Source organism: Psammomys obesus, unplaced genomic scaffold (genome assembly GCF_907164565.1).
Source record: "Psammomys obesus unplaced genomic scaffold, mPsaObe1.curated_primary_1811, whole genome shotgun sequence".
NCBI lineage: Eukaryota > Metazoa > Chordata > Mammalia > Rodentia > Muridae > Psammomys > Psammomys obesus.
In genome coordinates this window covers 12,246,605-12,268,026 of record NW_026592666.1, presented here as the reverse complement: position 1 = coordinate 12,268,026, position 21,422 = coordinate 12,246,605, and the positions used below count along the sequence as shown (strand labels likewise).

Here is a 21,422-nt window from a genome sequence, read left to right as displayed (position 1 = left end):
AAAAGAAAGAAACCACTCAGCATGCAGCGTGCACGTGCACACACATACCTCACCACACAGACACAGAGAGAGATCACACATGAACACCTCACAGATGTGACATAGCACATCCGTACAAGCACACAAGCAAAACACGCACAGACACACACACAAACACACACAGCTCACTGAGACACACAACTTGCTTCAAGGAGGCCAGAGCTTGGCATGCAGCGTCTTTCTTCAACTCTCTCTACTTTTTTCCTGAGACAGTCTCTCACTAACCCTGAGAGCTCAGCGTTGGCTGGATTAGACGGTCAGAAGCCTCCAAAACCCCTCCTGTCTGTGCCTCCCCACCATTCCCAGCTTTGAGTGTGTGTGTGTGTGTGTGTGTGTGTGTGTGTGTGTGTGTGTGCGCGCGCGCGCGCGCGTGTGCATGTGTCTGGCAATCTTCCTGTCTTCACGCCTGTGTAGTAAGCATTTACTGACAGAGCCATCTCCCCAGCCTACACACACTATCTTTATAATCAAATATTTAGTACAACAAATAGGAGGGGAGGGAGAGGTTGAAGGAACCCAGGCAGTCTGGAAGAACTGAACCAAGAGAGCACAGCTCAGAGACTTGCAAGGCCAGTGCAGCTGGGGTTCACTCTTTCACCACAGAGGATAGGAAATGTGTCTTCCTGGGTGCTCACACCTTTAATGTTTAACATCATTCAACAAGATGCTAGAAAAAGGGATGACCTTGGCTTTGGAAAGTTAGTCTTTCCCGTTCTAACATCTCAGCTCATTTGGATACAGAATGGAGTGATTTTGTTAAACTTTGTTTTTAACACAAGGCAAGGTGGGTTTCTTCATTAACAGATGACGCAGTGCCTTGGAGATGTGCTTGGGAGGCCAGGAGAAGAGTAACCTACAGTGAAGGGTCCTGTGTCACAGACTCACAGAGGCGGGGCTGCCATCTTGTTAAAAGCTTTCAACTAGCTTTTCTGCAGTCCATCATGACATCTGCTCATGACTTTGGCTGTTTTTTAACTCCATCTGTAGAATAATAAAGCAAAGCTAACTTGATCGCCTATAGCCAAACTCATGAGCCCATCTGGGGCTGTGCATAACAAACACTTAACTCATTGTTTCACAACCTACCATAGAATAGAACAATTCTGCACATTTCAGTGGACAAGCCTCAGGTACGTCTTTTCAGTTCACATTACTGTTCAATGCATGAAAGAAAGCATGAAACTTGTGTTCATCTTATGCCATAGGAAGTGAGTGGTTGCCTTGAACTCTGCAGAGAAGATTTTTCTCAGGCGGAAGCGGCACATCAGGCTTGTGCCGCTGTAGCCTCCTGTGGCACGGCTTTGTCAGCTTCCCCTTGTGTTTCCACCGAGTGTTCTCATTGCCACCTCAAACCCTGAGAGGGTTCCTGACTCTGCTGCTGCTCGGAGCCTCCAACCTCCTGGGTAACTGAAGCTGCCAACTGTTTATTAGTGAGGGAGTCAGCATCGAGACACAAAGAGTCCTCCATCTGGCTCTGGTCCTGCAGAAGAAACTCTCTGGCTCTAGTGGGATGGGCTTCATCACGATGCCCTTGAGGAGGGACCTCTCTGAGAGCCAGGTGTGAGCAGCTCATCTGGGAGCCCAAGCCTTATGCTTCTTCTTAGTGGTCTGAATCAATTATCACGCATTGTTTTCTGTTCGTGCTTCTCAAGACCATCACAGAATGGAATAAATTGTCCCCAATCACATAAACAATTGCTCTAATGAAAATAATTTCCAAAGATTATGTAATGTCATCATTCAACTACAGGCGATGTCCTCCACATGTGGGGTGAGTGTGGGTCATGAGGTATTAAAAGCTGTCCCCAAATGTGCAGGCAGGCCAGCCATTTCAAGATAAGCCCGTCCTCACGAGGATTCCTGAGAAGATGGAGACAGCAAGAGAGAGCCACCCTTCTAAACGGCTATAGGAGTGTTTCTTTAACCAGGGGAGCTGAAGAAAAGCACGGCTGCTCTTGCAGAGAACCCAGTTCAGTTCCTAATGCTCAACTCAGGCAGCTCACACCACCTGTAATCCAGGGCACAGCAGCTCCTCTGGCATTGCAATGAAAAGCACGTACCCCATACATGGATACGCATTTGTGCCCATCGTTTAAAATAAATAACTTCAAAAAATTTAAAGCTTACTCGGAGAAATAAAATGTTCTCCGTGTCCTGTTAAGTTATTTCCATGTCCCACTGAAAATATAGCATCATCTGTGAGTACATTATAGGGATGCAAATGTCTGTCAGTCACAGGACCTAAGGAAAATGGAGTGGCGAGGCTCGGGCGCAAGGCTTAGCCAGCCCTGTTTCCCTGACAGAAGATGATGTGGGGCTTTGAGGCGGGTTAGTGGGCAAATGCCCTTGGCACACGGCCTCAACGCCGGGTTCCATCCCTGGGACCCACCTAAGGATGGAAGAAGAGAACTGACTCCATGCAGCTGTCCTCTAGCCAGCATGCACACGCGCAAGCACACACCCACGCCAATAGATTAAAAACAAACCGAAAAGGTATTGCACATCTTAATATATGACCCTCAAAAGGGAGAAGTTAAAACTCGGATCTCAACAGCATCATCTTCCTTCCATGAAACGTAAGAAACGCTTGTTGTGACTCAAGAGCAAGGCCCACGACAGACAAGGAGCAGACAAGGAGATGGCGGCTGCTCACGTTCAACCTGAGTTTGCAGGGTGAGCGGACCTGCAGCCATTTCCACACGCCTGGAAGTTTAAGACGTGTGAGAGCCGTCTGAAGAACAGGCCTCCGAGACAGCCAGCATGGAGCAGGGTCTGGAGCCCTGAGCCCCCAAGGCAGAGCTCTGGTGTGGCTAAGTGGCCCTGCACACAGGACTACCTGACCTCTGCTCCTGTGCCTGCTGCCCGGTTCTCAGGCGTGTAGCTGAGAAGGTGCTGTGTCACCTAGGGCTCCTGAAAGAACAGTCAACCATCACCATGGGCTTCTGTGACAGAGATCTTCCCTTGCCTGTTGACTTCACTGACCAGAGCAGGAAGACCCCCGAGGGCCCCAGGCACCCCGCTCTGCTCCCTCTCCTGGGTCCCCACATCCATCTGGGTTGCCCGAGCACAGACAAAGGTTTCTGGGATGGTGTTTCGTTGGCAGTGGGGACTGGAGGCTGTGAGCATCTCGTGTACCTTGTACCATCAGGCCCCCTCTCCTACCCAGCACTTCTGTTTTTACCACCTTGTTCCTAGGTTCCTTCCATACAGGCACCACAGGCCCTGCCAAAGCAGATGTGCTATTTGCTCAGCAAGCACGCTGGGGCCTGTGTGTGCCTGATTTCAGGCTGAAAACAAAAGGTATTTCCTATGTGAGAAAAACAGCACAGCATGGGCACTGCAACACTGACGAGATTATGACTCACTGTTCCAGAGGCCAGAAGCCCAGCTTCAAGGGAACCACAGGGAATGCTCCTCGAAGGCTGCAGGGCAGGACGCAGTCCTCCCTGGCTGCTTCCTGGCTTGTGGCAGGGTGTACCTGATAGGCCTGCAGCCGGCCTACGACACTGCACAACTCCTGTGTGTATTCACAGCCTCCTGCCTGTGGCCTGTGCCTCTGTGTGCACAGTTAGGCCAGTTGAATCCATCGTAGTCTCCGTTCCAGTTTGCTTTCTTTGGCTGTGATTAAACACTCTGACCAAAAGCAACCTAGGGAGGAAAGGGTTAATTTGGTTTACACTTCCAGGCCACCATCCATGCTGAGGGAAGTAAGGCAGGGACTCAAGGCAGGAGCTTGAAGTGGGAGCTTACTGGCTCCTCCCCAGCAGGTGTTGAAGTCCCATCCTTTGCAGCCCAGGCCCATCTGCCCACAGTGGGCTGAGCCACCCACATCAATTAGCAATCAAGAAAATGCCCCACAGATGTGCCCACAGGCCAGTGTGACAGAGACAGTTCCTCCACTGGAAGTCCCTCATCCCAACCAAAATCTACCACCTTGGCCTAATTTAGCTTGGCCAGGCCTGTGAAGACATGATTTCCAAATAAATCCTCATTCACAGACATTGGGATGAGGGCCCTCGGGGGGCCTGTCCTAGAAGTTGGCTCACAGCAATGAGATCAAGTCCAGATCATGTGCATGCCGGGTGGCCAGGCACATGTTTCAGGAAGTAAGAGCTGGTTGCCGGACGTCAGAGGGAGGGTGACCGTGCCTCGGGCTGCCATGCTTCTTCCTTTATGTTTATCGTCATCTTTTTTCAGAAGAACACGCTCTTGAAAATCCAAACAGAATAGGACCACCACCATGCCCCAGGTTCATTCAAAGACGATCTTTTTACTGAAATATTCTCTTTCTGGAGCTGGGCAGACACCAGAGGGTTAAGAGCACTGCAAACACGAAGATCGGATCGCCAATCTTAAGCACCCACATGAAAGCTGGGCAAGGTGGGGTGTGCCTGTGACCCCAGCACTTGGGGGCAGAGTCAGGGATACAGTGCAGTGGGAGAGGCAGGAGTGGGAGAGGCAGGGGATGGCTGCTCTGGCCAGCCAGCCTAGGCAAACACTAATGAGCACCAAGTTCAGCGAGCGAGCCTGTCCCAAGGAGCTCAGAAGAGAGTGACAGAAAAGGAGACCCTCTGTCCTCTGCTCACATGCCATGGGTACGCACACACACTCAAATAATAAAGGGAGAAATACTGGTGTGCCATCAAATTCACTTTCCGTGTATGGATTTTGACAGTTCCCAGCACCTATCATTGACTTTTTAATTCCAAAATATCCCCATCACCCCCAAAATGTGTGAACACTCAGTTCACATATCCTTTCTTCTGGACTGCTATGATCACCTTTCTTCCATCTTCATGAATTTTCTATTCCAGAAGTTTCTGTGATCAGAAGTACACATGTGGCCTCTGAGACTGACTTTTTTTTTTTTTTACTTAGAATAATGTTTTCAGTGTTTATTTGTGTTCACACCTTTTCACGGCTTAATCATAATCCACTGGGTGGTTCTGCTGTCCTTGTCAATGGACAGGCATAGAACTATTTCCACCACCTGGCTACTGTGAATAATAGTGCTATAAAAATCCATACAGTGAGCTGTCTATTTATCTATCTCTCCATCATCTATCTATCATCTATCATCCGTCCATCTACCTATCTATCATCTCTATTATCTATCTATCTATCTATCTATCTATCTATCTATCTATCTATCTTCCATCTAGCTATCAAGCTACCTGTCTCTATCTACTTGTGTATTTATTTGAGACAGTAACTCTAGTCTAGGCTGGCAAACACAAATATCTCACTGATACATGGTAATCTAACAGAGATGAACTGTTCACAACCAAGGAGAAGGAAATAATGTAGAAGATGACAGGCTGGCTAAACTCTCAGAATGATGAGTATCAGGAGACGAGGAGACATTTAGAGGTGAGAACCTGCCTGTGTCTTGTGGGTGAAATGTATGTAAAATGACTACCGTGGATCCTTACCAGAAAATAGTCACCCAGATGAAAGGAACTCCATATTTGATTCTTGCTTTTCTCCCAAGAACTTGGATTTTCTGTAACTAACATTGTAATCCCTGTGAGATAATACAAGCCAGGTTCACAATTTGTGTTTCTGTTTTTAGGGGGAACTTTCAGTAACTGTACCTTCTTTGTTCCTTTTTAAAATTTTTTACTGTTTAGCAGGAAGTTTTGACCCCCACTTTATGTAAGCAGATTCCCCTATGGCCTGTCTACAGCTCATGAGCACCCCATGCTTGCCATCCTGCATGAATAAGTGGGTGCCTTGGTGCATTGCCAGCTCATCCCAGCCAGCTACTTCTGCAGGAGGCTCTCCATTCCAGAGACATGGAGCACAGTTTGTTCTAGCAGAGTCTTCCTTCCGCTCTTGGTAAATGCTGCATCGCCAGCGCCTAGGGCTTCAGCTCAAGCATCATTCCAACTCAGCTGACTCTTACAGAAGCCAAGGGTAGCTGTGGCTGTGACTTTTGACACTGAGGGAATTAAAGGCAGAACCATTGGGTGCTTTTCTCACCCAAACACACATTTCCACAGGAATTCTTGAGGGAAAAAACAAATAAAACGGTAACTTTAAATTAGAATCCATGGGAAAGATAATAAGGAAGACAAATCCGTGGTTCAAGAAGTCCTTTGCAGTTAGCACTCCTGGAAGATGTCTGGAGCAAGCCATGAGCATGTACATCAGGGACAGTCAGGGTTTAGCTAGGTGACATCTGAGAAACATACGTGCTCCGTAGAGGAAAACTGAACACGCCATTTTCTGACATGGGACAAAAAACTGAGCAGATATTTTCTGAGTTATATTCTTCTCCACGGGATGGAAATATTTGAGCTCCTTATGCAAAGTTCTGTTTTAATAACATGTTTCATTTATTCTTTGAATTTTATATAATTATTTTAATCATATCAACCCACCATTAGTTCCCTCCTAACCCCATGTTATCACCTTCCCAGCGTCCTGTCCTCCATTTAGAAATGTTTTATTAGTAACCTTAGTCTCATTACAGCTGCCCACTGCTGAGTACATCTGTAAAAGCCGTGCCTTGTCTTGAAATCAGGACTTCACAGTCCTCCTCGCTGTTAGCTCCCGCATTCTTCCCACCCACCCTCCTGCGTCTTCACTGATCTTTGCATGGTAGGTTAACACAGATGAGTGGGCCATGGCTAAACACTCACACTTGTTTTTATTTGACTTGGAGCAGCTGTGAAGCTGTGAGTTAACTGTTACCCACTGTGGAAATAGGTTTCCCTGATGGAAGTTGAGAGCACCTGAGTCTGTGGGCAGAAATAGTGCTTAGAAGTTGGACAGCATGAATACGTAACAACAATGGTGGGTTCCCTGTAGCGCCCCAAGCCCCGAGCCATGCGACCGGCCAGGTTCGCAGCACCAGGCAGGAATCCCTCCAGAGGACCAGGTCTGTTATCAGATCAGAAGGGCGTTGGTGACTCCACAGTTACTATGCCGCTGCTTCAGAATGGGCGCATCTCCACAGACACAGCACTAGGCCAGCGCTAAGTAAAGCCATTGGTGTCCCTTCCTCTCCAGCAGCCTGCAGAGCAGCCTCTGGAATGGTGCTCACACATGTGGGACTCCATCTTCAAATATACAGTCCCATATGGGGTGTAGCTCATGATTCCTCAGCTGGCTAGGACGCATTCTCCTTAAACTGCTCTTTAACATAACAGTTAATTAGGAAAAACTAGGGCTTTTAACCATCATTTCTCGGCACATGAATATCAGATATGTCTATCTTTGGTTTATCTTATATTAGCAAGCACATTCACTTTTGGTATGCAAATTTTCCCTGTAATAAATGGTAAAATTATATATGTATGTATGTATGTATGTATACACACAAAGGTATACATAAATTTCTTTGTGGCCTCACAGGTTCATGAGCAACCCTGTCTACCCAGTTCTTTAACCACGGGACCTTATTCCATCTGCCCTGTAGAAATGTCTGAGCCAGCTGAACATAGTGGCAGATGAGCATGGTGGCACACACCTGTGATCCCAGCACACAGGAGGCAGAGGCAGGAAGATCTCTGTGAGTTCAAGGCCAGCCTGGTCTACAAAGCAAGTCCAGGACAGCCATGGCTACACAGAGAAACCCTGTCTTGAATAACAAATAATGATGATGATAATGATGATGATGTCCGAGCCTCTAACAACCAAAAAAATTTACTTGACAAATAGCATCATTTAATAACAATAACAATAATAGCAATAGCCTGCCAGAATGTTCAGCCTTTACAAAATATGGGTGTGCATGCCTTCTCTCATGCCCTTTTCCTGAGAGACACTGGTTAAAGTGGGCATAATGCTCTTGTCCTGGTCGGAGGATGTAATGGGTGACAAGACACATCTTTAATCCCAGCACTTCAGAGGATGAGGTGGGCAGATCTTTGAGTTCAGTTTGGGCTATCCAGAGTGTTCCAGAACAACTGTGGCTGCACAGTGAGATCTCTTCTCAAAAGAAACAAAAAAAAGAGTGGCTCTCAGCTCTGAGGGGTGAAACCTGAAGCGGAGCCTGTAGTCCCCAAGCCTGTAACCTCCATATTTACAAGCAGGGTGTTAGAGGCGTGACCACCATCACAGGCGCCCATGGTTCACAAAGTGTGGAGGAGAGGGAGGAGCGTATTCCCTTAAACCAAGCGAGGCGAGCGAACGGTAGCTTCAACCTTCAGCATGCAGCACATACAAGATACACCTCTGCTGTTCTTCCCTCTCACGTCTGTCCCCACCTTAACCACAGAATCTGTGCTCTGGTCACAGAGTCGCTAAGGGCTTGGTTGCTGTTAGCAAATTGTCAGCATTCTGCTCATCCAAGAGACAGGCAAAAAGAAGTACATTTTTCGTGGAGATGAGTGAGGAGCAGGGTGCTAGGTTTGAAGATACAGGGAAAGTGATCTTGATGACAGAACTAAGCAGCTGCAGGCTGCCAGAGGCTGAGCCGGGACCACAGAACACCGATGTCTTCTGGAGATGGGTAGAGCCCCCTAGAGTCACGAAGCCCAATCAGAGCACAGCAGTGCTGCCAGGGAGCGCGCTCCGCGGCCCGTGGGCTGAGTTTGTCTGTAAGTGCTCTCTTGTAACGCATCTTCCAAACTTTCTGAGCCGTCCCAATGTGCACCCACCTCTGTGATCTCCTTGGCAATTAAACGGACCCCCTGCAGTCTGGAGACCGCAGCAGTTAAGAGCCCTTGCTGTTCTCCCAGAGGACTCAGGCCTGTTCTAAGCTCCCATTCAGTGGCTCACAAACAGCAGTGACTCCAGTTGCCAGGGCTCTGACGTACTCTTCTGACCTCTTTGGGTACCAGGCATGCTACACAGAGAAGTACAGGATAAATAGCCACATACATACAAGTTAAAAGTAATAAAATAAAGTGTTGGTTTTTAGAACTAGAGAGATGTCTCAGGGTTCGTGAACATTTGCTACTATTGTAGAGGACAGAGGGTTAGTTTCTAGAAAGTACCCATAACTCCAGTTCCAAGGAATACAATGCCCTCTTTTGACCTGAAAGGGCGTTAGGCACAAATGCAGTTCATATACACGTGAAGAGGGGGGGAAAAAACACCTCCTACACATAAAATGAAAATAAAATCAATCTAGAAGAAAAGCTGTGCACAGACCCCATGAGACCCCATGACAACTCAGTCGTGGCTGGGTCAAGTCAGCCTCTTCCTTAGCTGGAAGCAGCCTGTGTCCAGGCGGATTGAGAATGTGGAGGAAGTCAATAACATCTTTAAATCCCGGTAAGAGAAACAAACAAACAAACCTGCAAACTCCACAGGAAATAAAGATTTAAAAAAAAATAGTTTCACTCTTTGCCAACAGACTGGTGAAGGGGCCTGCCAGGTGTGATTTATTTATCCGCACCTTAGGGGACGGTACCCCAGGAAGCCAGGTAAGCAGTGAAGATCTCCCACGAAGAAAACCCTCCTCAAACGCTTCACAGTCGTGATCAAGACTATCCCAGAGTGACATTTTCTTCTGTCTGGCTTGGTGCCTTCTTGCATGAAAAGATGGTGTGGTAACAGCAGACATCCCAGACTGCAGCCTTGCTCTTAAAGGGTCCCTTCTTGTCAAAAGACATTGCGTTCAGGCTCCTCGGAGCCCTTCAGGCCTCCGTGTGTGCTGGTCCTCGTGTGGACCGCAGAAACTATGACAGAAGACGGGAAGGGGATGAAAGCCCCTCTCACTCATGGGGGGTCCACAAACCCACAGCACCTACACAAGTAGTGGCTATCACTCTTCACTTTAGCCCACAAAGGGACTGTGCTTTTCAGTGCCCCTGACTGGGGAGGAATCAGCATCCTCGCAGGAGAGAAAGCTGAGGGCATGTTGGAAGACAGTGGTCCCGAATGACCTCTCACCGGGTCCGGAGTGCTGCGCAGCTGGAGGACAGGTCCCTTTTACAGCTGAAGTTCCCACAGCTTCACTGAGCCAACGCTTTGTGCTGAAGCACCCAACTGGATTGTGAGACACGTTTAAAAATAGACAGTAAAGGCCTCACAGAGAAGAAACCACAACGTAAATTGGCTTTTGCGATCCAACTGTGATAAGCAGTGGGAAGTAATGGAAATGTAATTGTTGAGCCCTTGGTTGAGGTATTAAACTTTGAACAGGAAGGATTCGCATTAGCAGGCTCCAGGGTGAGCCTTTGGAGGGCGGGTGAGTCCATGATGACTTGAGCTTTCCTGCTTCAGTGCTGTTTACAGATGTCTTCAAAGTGCACGAAAGGAGTAGGGGAACGATGAGTTATCCTGAAGTGCAGAACGCTCACATTTTAAAGACACCAAAGCTTCAGACCCTCAGCAGCGTCCAGATCCCTAGGCCCTCAGCAGAAATCCATACCGTATCTAAATTCTAGTTTTGCTATACATGACACTAAAGTCTGTCCTGTTGGAGATGGGTGGTTACAGCTGGGAGCAGGCTATACTCCGCCAAGATTACTCAGGATGGCCCTCGTGCTTCTCTGGCTCTGCCCTACCCCACCCTCAAACACCTAGATGCATAGTATCTTTTGAATTATTGAGTGTTTTGAGTCCTTGGTTGAAGAGATTAATGAATGTATCCCAAGGAGCCTGAGGCGCCGGAGCTGTTGCTAGGAAGTCTGGGCTCATAGGGCAGGCCAGATGACAAAAAATACGGCAAACTGATTGGCATCAGTGACCTGAGAGTCCATCCAAAGTCCTGGGCTCTTTCCTGCCTGCAACCTTGGTGAGCCCTCCTGTCCTCCACCTCGCCACCATGACCTACGCCCTCTCAGGCGTCCCTCACAAAGGAGAAAGCAGAGAAGGAGTCTTCACAGCTGACCATGGTGGCTGCACAGTCAGCTTAAGGGAAAGGCTCACCCAGGCATGCAGGGGCACCTCCTTACATCTCCAAGCCTTTCTTCAGAGTATGGGAAGTGGGGATGAGTAGAGAAGAGAGGAAGACGGCCACGGGCAGAGAGGAGAAAGAACGAAGTTGAGAGAGCCCAGCCATTTCTCACACTGTTGTGGGCAGCCTGCTTCTAGGTAGAGCACAAAAAGCCTGCTCAACAATGAATTGATTTTTAAATAAAAATTTAAAAAAAAAAAGATTCATGTCTGTGGCTAAAGACTGGAATTAGGTCTAAAACTGTTAAATCTTCCTATACATTGCTTCCATTAAATAGACTAGCAAGTGCTCTGGTGAAGATCGTTTGGCTACAGTTGAGGCAGAGCAGTGGAGGGAGGCTGGAATGCCGTCAAGAGTCACAGACCGGTACTAAGACCATGCAAAGAGTGCCTCCAGCCATGCCAGGCCTTCCTCCTTGGCTTGGGGGCTGCTGCACAGAACTAGAAGTGGAGAATCAGGAACGCTAGACTGTCATCGCGTTAGCCTTCTGACCCTGACCTTCAGGAAGACGGCGCCCTGCCTGGAGCGGCAGCAGTGCGGGGACGAAGGCAGAGGTTTTCCAGCCGCTTTGTTCTTCATTAAAGAAATCGCTGATGCAGCTGAGACCTTAAGGAAACATCCCTGACCTTTCTATGGCGAGGCTCAAATTGTAACTTTAATTAACGGCCTTTTCTAATTTCATCTCAGAGTCATTGGCTTATTATTATTTTTTTTGCAGGCCAATTCCCTTATGCTTTCAAAAATAATCAGTGGTAGATTCCTATGGGCACTAGCCATCACTCTTGTGGGTCTTTCCAGCTTCCGCATTCAGGCTGTCCAGAACCGATAGAGGCACTCCGTCATGGGTGTGATCAGCTCTCTTGTTATCCTGCATTCGCAACACACAAACACCATGTCACACTGATGTCAACCCATGCACTGAGGTCACACAGTACCCGTGTCACTGCCCCCAGCCTTAAGCCATGGGCATCTGTTATCACCAGGAGTGTAAGAGGCTGGGTCTCTGGCAGCTGACACACGACTTACAGGCAGAACAGTTTCCCACTGACAAACACAGCCTCATCAAGCCTCTGAAACAAGTTGTGAGCATCTTACGTAAGATTCAAAGCTCACTTTTAGCAGAAGTTCCTGGTCGTCCTCTCTGCTGGGTACACGCGGAGTCACATGAACCGTGACGACAGGAATCCCTGGACCTTGTGCGTGTTTGTGAGCTTCCAGCCTCCGCTATGGCTTCTGAAGGTCTCGGGAGACGGCCGATGGGCAGGGAGACGTTTCTCAGGGGTAATCTGCCCTTCCATAGTGCTGCCAGTGGTGGTGCCAGCCCTTGCCCCCTGCCCAGGTCTGCTAGAAACATGTGCTCTTGAACGACGCAAAGGTGAGCCTGGGACTCAGTCCTCAGCCTGCTCAGTGTCACCCACCACCTGGAGGCTGAGGCTCGACGAGTTAAGAAGCGCAGAGAGCTTCTGGGGACCATAGTAAGCTCTCTGGAAGAACATTTTCTGAGAACGCCAAGAGACAATTCACAGCAAACAGATGGAGAAAGGAGGGTGCTGGCTGGGAGCTTCGGCACCTAGCTCCGGCAGTAATTCACACTTCCCCAGAGCCAGGTGGGCTCATGCTGCACACTGAGGCCCTGAGACCTGAGCGGTGTGCCCCCAAGCAGAGCACATGTGTGCGACACTGGCCTGGGAGCACGCACTTGGGCTCAGCGCAGAGTAGCAGTCTGTGAGGTTTCTGGGTGTTGGGAGCCTTGGCAAGGCCGCGTGGTGGCCAAGGATAAGTCACCATCCTGAAAGACAAAGACCCAAATACCTAAGAGGACAGATGTTGGTTTCCCAGGGCCTCTGTGAATACAGAAGAGAGTGAGGTCCACAGCTTAAAGCAAGATGAATCATCCGTTACCTTCCAGACACCAAACTACACACAACTGATGAAGTTGTCCCCCAACAGCCCTTGAAGAGCAGCTTCCCAGCCAGGCTTGGTGGCACAGGTCTTTAATCCCAGCACTCAGGGAGGCAGAGGCAGGCGGATTGATGTGAGTTAGAGGCCAGCCTGGTCTATAAAAGGAGTCCAGGACAGCCAAGGCTACACCAAGAAACCCTATCTCTGGAGAGAAAGAGAGAAGAACCACTTCCCACCTCTTCCAGGCTCTTGCTGTTCCCAGGGCTCCTTGGTTTGTGTCTTCATTCTCTGCTCATCTTGCTCATGACCATCTGCCTTCTGTCTCTGGAGCGTCTTGTGTACAAGGATACTAGCCATTGGGTTCAGGATCTGCCCTGAACATCACATCATCTCTGTTTTACATATCCTTATCATTGCTCTATCAAATGCTTAACAAAAGCAACTTTGGGGAGGAGGGGTTTATTTAGGTGTATGAGGTTTAGTGCAACACAACCTGGTAGGGAAGTCATAGCAGGAGGAAACAGTGGGTCAGGTGGCAGCCACGGCCAGGAAGCAGGAGGGTGACCGCTGGGGCTCAGCCAGCTTCCTTCTTTTCATTCATGCTGAGCTCCCAGCCCAAGAGGTGATGCTCCCAGTTCCAGCGGCTCTTCCATCCTGAGTTAAGCCTGTCTGGACACTCTCTTCCAGAAGCCCTCAGAGGTGGGTCACACTCCAGTCAGACTGGCAGCGAAGGTCAGCGAGCATAATTTTATCTCACTTCAAGATCCCTAATCTTGAACCCTTAAAAAGACTATTTCCAAAGCCCCCTCTCTTCTGGGGTATTATTCGTTGGACACTGTACACCTTGCTACTCATGGCTGCTATGAAGTCCCCACAGTCTGGCATCTGCATTAGCTCTCTAGCTCAGAATTTGGAAAGGTCTAGGGATGAAGCATTCAAGGTGGGCCTCTGTCCAGGCAGCAGAAAGTGCAAGGCCACAGAAAGTCAGCAAAGACAGTGTAGACCAGGCACGAAGTTCAGAAGAATCAGTGTTGGAAAATGGCGCATGGGCAGGAAAATGAAAAGTAGAGTGAGGGGGCACTGTGCTTCCATTGTGCAATGTCGCCCACTGAACTCCATTGAACTCCTGGTCCCAAGTGTGATGCCGTGTCGGGAGGTGGTAGAACCTTCAGGAGGTGAAATCTACTGGGAGAGATGAGTCACAGGAGACGAGCTTAGCCATGACCCCTTCCTGTCCGCCCTCCGTGCCTGGACTGCAGACACGGTGAGGCCAGCCCTCACACCATGCCCCACCTGCAGCGTGGACTGTATCCTTTCTTAAACCATGGCCAAAGCAAGCCCTTCTTGCCTTCGGCTGCTTCCGTCGGACATTTTACCCCAACAGCAGGAAGATGAGCTAACACAGGAACACACACCGAGGATTCAAGGAGACACTTGCATCAGCCAGTTCACACTGCTGTGACGACTCCACAGCCTTGGGGACTGAGGTAACAGAAGCGTGTTTTCTGGCAGTTCAGGAAGCTGGAAGTTCAAGGTCAAGATGCCAGCAGTGCAGTGGAGGACACTCCGCAAGCACGATGGCCGCCCTCCACCTGCACCTCCACGCGGCCTTCTGTATGCAGAGTGAGACAAGGCGAGTGTCTAAGCAACCTTAATCCCACTGGGCCACGGCCCCTTCCTGTGACATTTGACCTTAATCCTCAGAATTCAATTAGAATCCAGCCACACTGGAGTTGGCAACTCCACTGTGTGTCTTTCAGAGGGAAAGTAGCATTTGTCTGTAATGGCAGCGGATGCTGATGAGCAATGGACACCTGCGGAGGAGACAGGACAGAATTGCCAGTGTTTGGGTGTCAGGGCTGCTGGGTCCGTGGGAGATCTAGTGAAGCAGGGACTCCTTCATGGCTGGGTTCTGCTGAGCTGACCTTCCCACCACCGCGTAAGGGGCTGTGAACGCACAGGCAGGCACTCCCCGAGGAGGACAGCCGGATGGCATGGAGACCCGTGTCATCAGGCCAGGGTGCTGGCTGCTGTGCTTTGTAGCTGCTGTGGGCCTTGGAGACCCTCTCCAAAGAACTTGGGGGCTCTGCAGCCTTTAGGGTTACCTCGTGGCTCAGGGAGAGCTGTCAGTAATTGCTGGGTGACAGAGAAAGCAAGCCTAGAATCATTCAGGATCTAAGGCACACGCAGGCGATGAAGGTGAGCTGAGATGGAGCGACGGTGTGATTTGTCATCATACCAGGTCCAATTTCAGATAGGAACGGAGGGCCTTGCCATATTTGTCCCTGGATGCCAGAACAACCTGGAGGGCCCTACTGTAGACAAACATCATATCCATAACAAGGGGCCAGAGTCAGCCAGCGCAGCCCTTAGAAAGCAAAGAGGGACCTAAATATGTGTAAACGTGTGTGTTGCGCGCACACACACACACACACACACACACACACACACACACACGCTCACTCTGTGAGTTTGGAGACCTAGCCTATGTATTCGTTTCCTAATGCTGCTATAATATTACAAATGTGGTAGCTTAAAGTCTGAAAAAAAACCAATAAATAACGAAAACTGGGTAACTTCTGAGGAATAGAAGCTTACCTGGCTCAAGGTTCGGAGGGCAGGAAGCCTGGGGGCCTATTGCCCAAATCCAGTGCCATGACGGCAGAGGACGTCACATGACAGGCACTTGAGTATGCCTCTTCTGGTTGCTAATGCTGTCCCAGGGGCCATTTCCACAGGTCTTCATCAAATTCTAATCACTTCTCAAACACCATTCACTTCTGAGCTTGGGGATTAAAACTTCCAATGCCTGCTCGTTTGAGGATCATGTTCAAGCCACAGTTGAGCAACCAACTGGTCTGGGATGAAAAAGCCTGAAGCCAGGGAGTCTTCAGGGCTCAGCTCCTTCTGCAGGCTCCTCAGGCACCCCTGCCCTTCTCCAGCCTCTAGTCCCAGGGGGTGGCATGGGGGAGGCAGGCCTGTGAGCTTGCATACCCTACCTTGGCTCAGAAGTGAGCCAAGGCCACAGGGCCTGAGCTGGTTAGGTGGGTCCCAGCTTCACTTTGACCCTAACTGACAACACAGTCTCCTCTGAGTCACCTCCGGCATCTACTGTCGGTCTTCTCAGGTGAGAGTGGCAACCTCACAACTGTCTGGCTCATGACTGACACCAGCAGGGCGTGCCTGTCATCACATCCCTCAGCACCACCATCATCACCGTTCTCATTGTCACCGGGGTGCCGTGGACACACCGGGGTGCCGTGGACACCACACTGCCTCTAAGTCTGCTGTCTCTTTGCCCCAGCCAATCCCTCTCAGGGCTTCTGCTGGGAGGACACATTACGCTGCCCATTTCCTGCATGGGATTTCTAAAGCAAGCGAAGTGCTCACTCCCCCCAGGGCTGGTGGGTCAGAAGACGGGCATCATAAACATGTATGATACAGGCAGAACTCGGAGCTTGTATGTGTCACTCTCTTTGACCCACTCCCACCCCTAAGATGAGGTGATAAATATGAACATAAGGTTGAAGAGCAGCTGAAATGTGTTGTGATGCTATTGTCCATATATACAATCGGATCAGTTACAGTGCGAAGGGGAGAGTACTGTACCCGGGTAGAGCCAGGCATGTACAAACCAGCTGACCCTCGACAGATGAATCGGATTTGCAGAGGCAGGAACTGGGGCACGCTGCAGAGAGGGTCCTAAGTAAATGGAGGCACAGCAGAACACACACACTGAGGTGGGAGAATGGTGAGGGGGAGCAGGGCGGGGGCAGGAGGGGATGGGGCATAGGAGTTCAGAGATGCCATCTTGATTTAGAAACGTGGATGGAAGTAGAGCAGGAAGGGCCAGTCCTGAAAAGTCTTATCAAAGGCTTTGGCTGGTACAGTAGCCAAGGTAATGTCTACACACAAATATAATCTGTCATCAAGTCAAAGCAAGAGCTAGTGGACAGTTACTGCTGGTGCTTATTAAATACTTAACTTTCTCATGGATTTCAGTGGGGGAAATTGTGGGGTCATCTGGGAGGAGGGTGTGAGGATGAATATGACCTAAATATATTGAGTCTATGTATAAAACTCTCGAAGGGTAAACTAAATATATCATTTTCAAATATCAAAAATAAATATTTAACTTATTTGAAATTACAAAAATAATAGAAGTGTATTTTATAAAATTAGAATAATACAAGTATAGGCGAGGTTCCCTAGCATGTAACATGTGTCCTTCCTGTGTTCTCCAGGAAGAGACAGGCTTCTCTGAAGTGTTTGGACAGCTGATGCAACCATCTAGAAACAGGGGGCTTATAAGTCAGGTTCATGAAAACAATGATGTTAGGAAAACAGACTTAGGTTACATGGAGGATGTGAGACTTTCTTTCAGGAACTCCTGTGTGTGGCAAGTGCCTGCAGGGGGTCAAAGTCACACCTGATTAACTCATGTATCCTGAGACAAACCCAACAGATTTCTACTCATACATGGACAAGACATAGTTCTTTTCCTAGCAGGAAGAATCACACAGTCTTCATGCTTTGGGACACTGTTTCCCTTCTTTTCAAACATCAGCTGCCAGCTCTGTGTCTAAGAACATGGGAACGTCATTTCTGTTTTGAGTGCTTGACCTGGCTTGGTCCTGTGGTCCAGGTGTGCCAGGCCGCAGGGGAGAATGGAGCTCCTGCTTCCAATGCTGGGAACACTCGGACAGAGCCAGGCAGGCAAGACAGCAGCAGACCTTTAGTTCCCATCAGGAGGGTAGGCAATTCCCCAAAGCAGTCTCTGATAAAATAGCCACTCACTCCTCCTTATGCAAAACTTGAAAATGCAATGCAATTTATCACAGAAAGGCATCAATCATCTGCTTGGTTCTTAGTGCTTCATGAAAATTCCAGGGCAATAGTTCCGATCCACGTGCTGGATCGCATGGCCCAGTGTGGGCAGCACCTGTGTGATGATGGTTCCAGATTAAGGATCACAGATCAGGCACAAGGCCTTGGGATCAAAAGGCAAGAGCCAGGTCATCGCTGAACAGGTTAGTGAGCGAGAAGCTGGAGTAAGAAGACCAGCCTACTGAGGAAAAGACAGCAGAGGTGGGCACTGGGGCGGAGAGCGGCGAATAGCCGTTGTTTTAAACAGCCTGTCTAAGTAAAGAATTATTGTATAAACAATAAGGTAATTAGTGAAAGGGTTAGACAATGATATGGAATCCCAGGCAGTTAAGATTTGGTGATCAGGAACAGACAGACATCTTAAGTTGTTAAGGGAACGATATAATGAAAAACAAGAGCAGCAGCAACAGAAGCCAGCGTGGGGGAGGGGCTGGAGGGACGGCTGTGGCTGAGTGTGTGAGCTGAGCCACACACTTGACAAAACCAAGTGCAGTCTTCAGCACCCTGGAGGGCAGCGGGCGGCTGGCACCCACCTTAACTCAAGGTCAGAAGACTGTCTTCCCGTCTGCATGCTCCCCCCACAGAGACGCATCTACGAAGTAGAAGTAAAATAAACCTCTCTTTAAAAGCAAAGGGAGAAACACAGAGCCATGGGCGACATCAAGAAGTGGCAACAGGAAAAGGGACTCTGAGCTGGAGAAGTCACTCACATCTGGGATTGACAGTACCCCACCCAGAAGGCTTGGGGAACACTGTGGACAGGGGTGGCATGAGCTGTGGGGCCAGCTGACGGGATGAATGCTGGGAAACTCTTCTAGATGGCACACAACGCTGCGCTTGCAAACTCGCCGCAGCTGCGGACACCTGGAGGAGATCAAGCCAACAAGGTCAGCAGACATGCCATCAGGCAGCAATAACTGGACTTGGTTGGCTAGCCAATACAAAGGGGAAGACGTGAAGGTGGGAGAGGGGGGCTGTGGAGGAGTGAAGGCTGGATCTGAGCAAGCTACATTGTATACAAGTATACAATTGTCAAAGAATAAATAAAAGATATCCATTTTGTAAAGCGGAGCCTTAGAATCTCCAGAAGTGTGTAATCAGCTTGGAGAGCTCAGAGGGAGTGCATGTAGGGTGACCTCAGGAGTTCACGCAGGAGGTGATTCTCCAGCGCTAGGAGCCCAAACGCAGGCCGTGGGCAGGGGACGCCTTGGTGCCCACACTGAGAAAATGGGAAGAGGCTCATCTACGTGTCAAGCTCAGTTTGTGTGCTCCGAAGGGTCTCTCCATTGACAACCTGACAGTGTCTGTGAGGGACCTCCAGAAAGGACAAACTGAACAAATACAGACCCCCTCTTGATGTAGGCGGCACCCTTTAGTCGGCTGGGGTTGTGGACTGAGCAAAAAGGAGGACACAAATTAAACAGTAGCACCCCCTCCCTCTGCTGTGGGTACAATGTGAGCAGCTGCCTCTCGCTCCTGACGCCAGGGCTTCCCTGAGGGATGGACTGTATCCCCTCAGACTGTAAGCCAAACTGAACCCTTCATCATACGGTGTTTGTCAGACATAGTTTTATCCCAACAATGAGAAATAACTAAGACCTGTGTTGAGAAAACAATTCCATTATCTGCCTGCCATGCATTCCACAGGGTGCACGGTAACAAAGCACATGGGCAGGGTGGGGGAGGTGAAGAGTGTGGTGAGGAAAGAGCCTTAGTTAGCACCTTCCCACCTCCCACTAGGCCCTATCCTAGGAAGGAGAAAACAGGAGCTCCGAGCTGCTCGCCAGGAGCTATCTTGGTCCTGGGAGATAAAGATAAATAGGACACGATTCTTGCCCTTGGAGCTGAAGACAGGAGGGTGGAGCAGCCCTCCCCCTTCAAGCCTCCAGTTGACACTCCTGAGACAGGAGCCCAACATCTGCACAGATGTCACCCCGGGAGGCCTCTGGGAGCTGCCGTCCCCCAGCCTCCCACCACGCAGCCCAGGAAACCAATGCACGTAGACACCCGGGCTAAGGAAAACAGCGTTTGGTGAATGTCATTAGAAGTCTCTTGGCGCCCGCTGTCCACTGTCCACTGTGCAACCCATACGGTCCTCAGACCAGCCAAGACCAACTACAGCCTTAGCATGATCTAAAAAATAGACTTCTGGCTGTAATACCCTGGTGTGCTGCAGATCTTAAAATTATCAAATAGATGGCACATGCTTCCTGAGAGGACGCAGATATCCCGCGGCGGGTGTGGCTGTCATACCCCAGTTCATACCCCAGTTCAGCATGCTAAGGTATGGCAGCAGGTCTACACAACACAGCACAGCACAGCAGCTTCTGAAATTCGGAGTGACACAGCGTATCAAAGTCATTTTCTCATCTTAGTGAGGGATACAGAGTTCCCAGAGGGATGTTAAATCAAAGGAAGCCCCAAGTCCCCTCCCCTCTGCCTGAAAGGTGTTAAAAGCAAAAGAAATGCACTGTGCAGGAGAAAATCGGGGGATTCAGAGGGAGGGGCTTGGGCATTGCTCCCCTCCTACGCTGTCTTCTGCCTGGCGCTAGCCCTGCTCAGAACACTGTAGGCCACCGTTGTTTACTTTTCTCTTTCCCTTCTGTGGGGGGGGGCAGGGAAGGCAGGATAGTGTAACGATTCTAGATCAAGTGCTTGTATAAGAACAAGTGGCGTAGAGCTGTTGTCGCCAGTAAATGTGCTGGGTTTCTAACACAGATTATGTGCTGTGCATGTGTGGGTGTTGTGTGGGTGTGTGCATTCGTGAACATGCGCGTGCGCGTGTGAATAGGTGGATTGTGCTGACAGGTGTGTGTAATTTATGGATGGGCGTGGCTGTATCCGTACACATGGATGTGTACATGTGTTTGTGTGTACACATATGCATGCGCATGTGCGTGTGTGTGTGAAGAAACTTCAAGAAGGCACAGCAGATTTCCACTTCACCAACTAGATGGAAACACAATAATAAGTCACACTAGTAAATTCTCCAGGCACACTCTGCAACACTGTGAGATTTGGATTTGAAAACTCCTCTTCCAAATATCATTTTGTAGCACACTTTAATGTTTAGTTGTTCTTTGCTTTTGTAATAAAAGTCTCAAAAAGCAGACCAGGGTGTAATTATAACCCACAATGGGTGGAATTAAAGGCAAGCCAGTGGGACAGGCTTTTTCAGCAGTGGCCACGGGCGTGTATGGAGTGACGCTCCATGGTCAGGAAAGCCGGGACACAGGCACAGAGCAGCCTCCTCTGCGCCTGTGGACCTCTTGTACCAAGAAGCATCATAAGGACCATGAAAGTCCTGAAACATGATGTCCTCCTTAGCATCATCTGAGACATATTTGCCTCGTGGAAAAAGAGAGGGGGGAGAGTAAAAGAAAAATTTAAGAAGTTCAAAGTGACACATAAAACTACGTTGACATCAGCCCAAAAGGATCCATGGCCGGAGCACCATGGTCATCTGTTCGTGGAAATAAGCTGCCCTGAGAGCCCCTCAGATGCCAGTCACTGTCTCCTCCTGTGACACTATCTGAAAAGCCTCTTTGGACCAAAGAGTAATGAGCAAACACCCTGCCCGCCTCCTAGAAGGTTAGATCAAGTGTATCAGTCAAGGTCTGTCAGCAGGCCAAAACTAGTGGAGACCCACACTGAGAGATCTGCTGCGGGGCTGCGGGGCTGGGGTCTGTGCAGGAGGCTGCAGGGCTGGGGTCTGTGCAGGGCTGCAGGAGGCTGCAGG

The 21,422-nt window shown here is 49.4% G+C and overlaps 1 protein-coding gene across 2 annotated transcripts in view; it reads left to right on the top strand.

The window, feature by feature from the left end:
* Window positions 1–21,422, top strand: part of Kcnj6 (potassium inwardly rectifying channel subfamily J member 6) — a 224,706-nt gene that overhangs the window by 75,555 nt on the left and 127,729 nt on the right. The window lies entirely within an intron of this gene.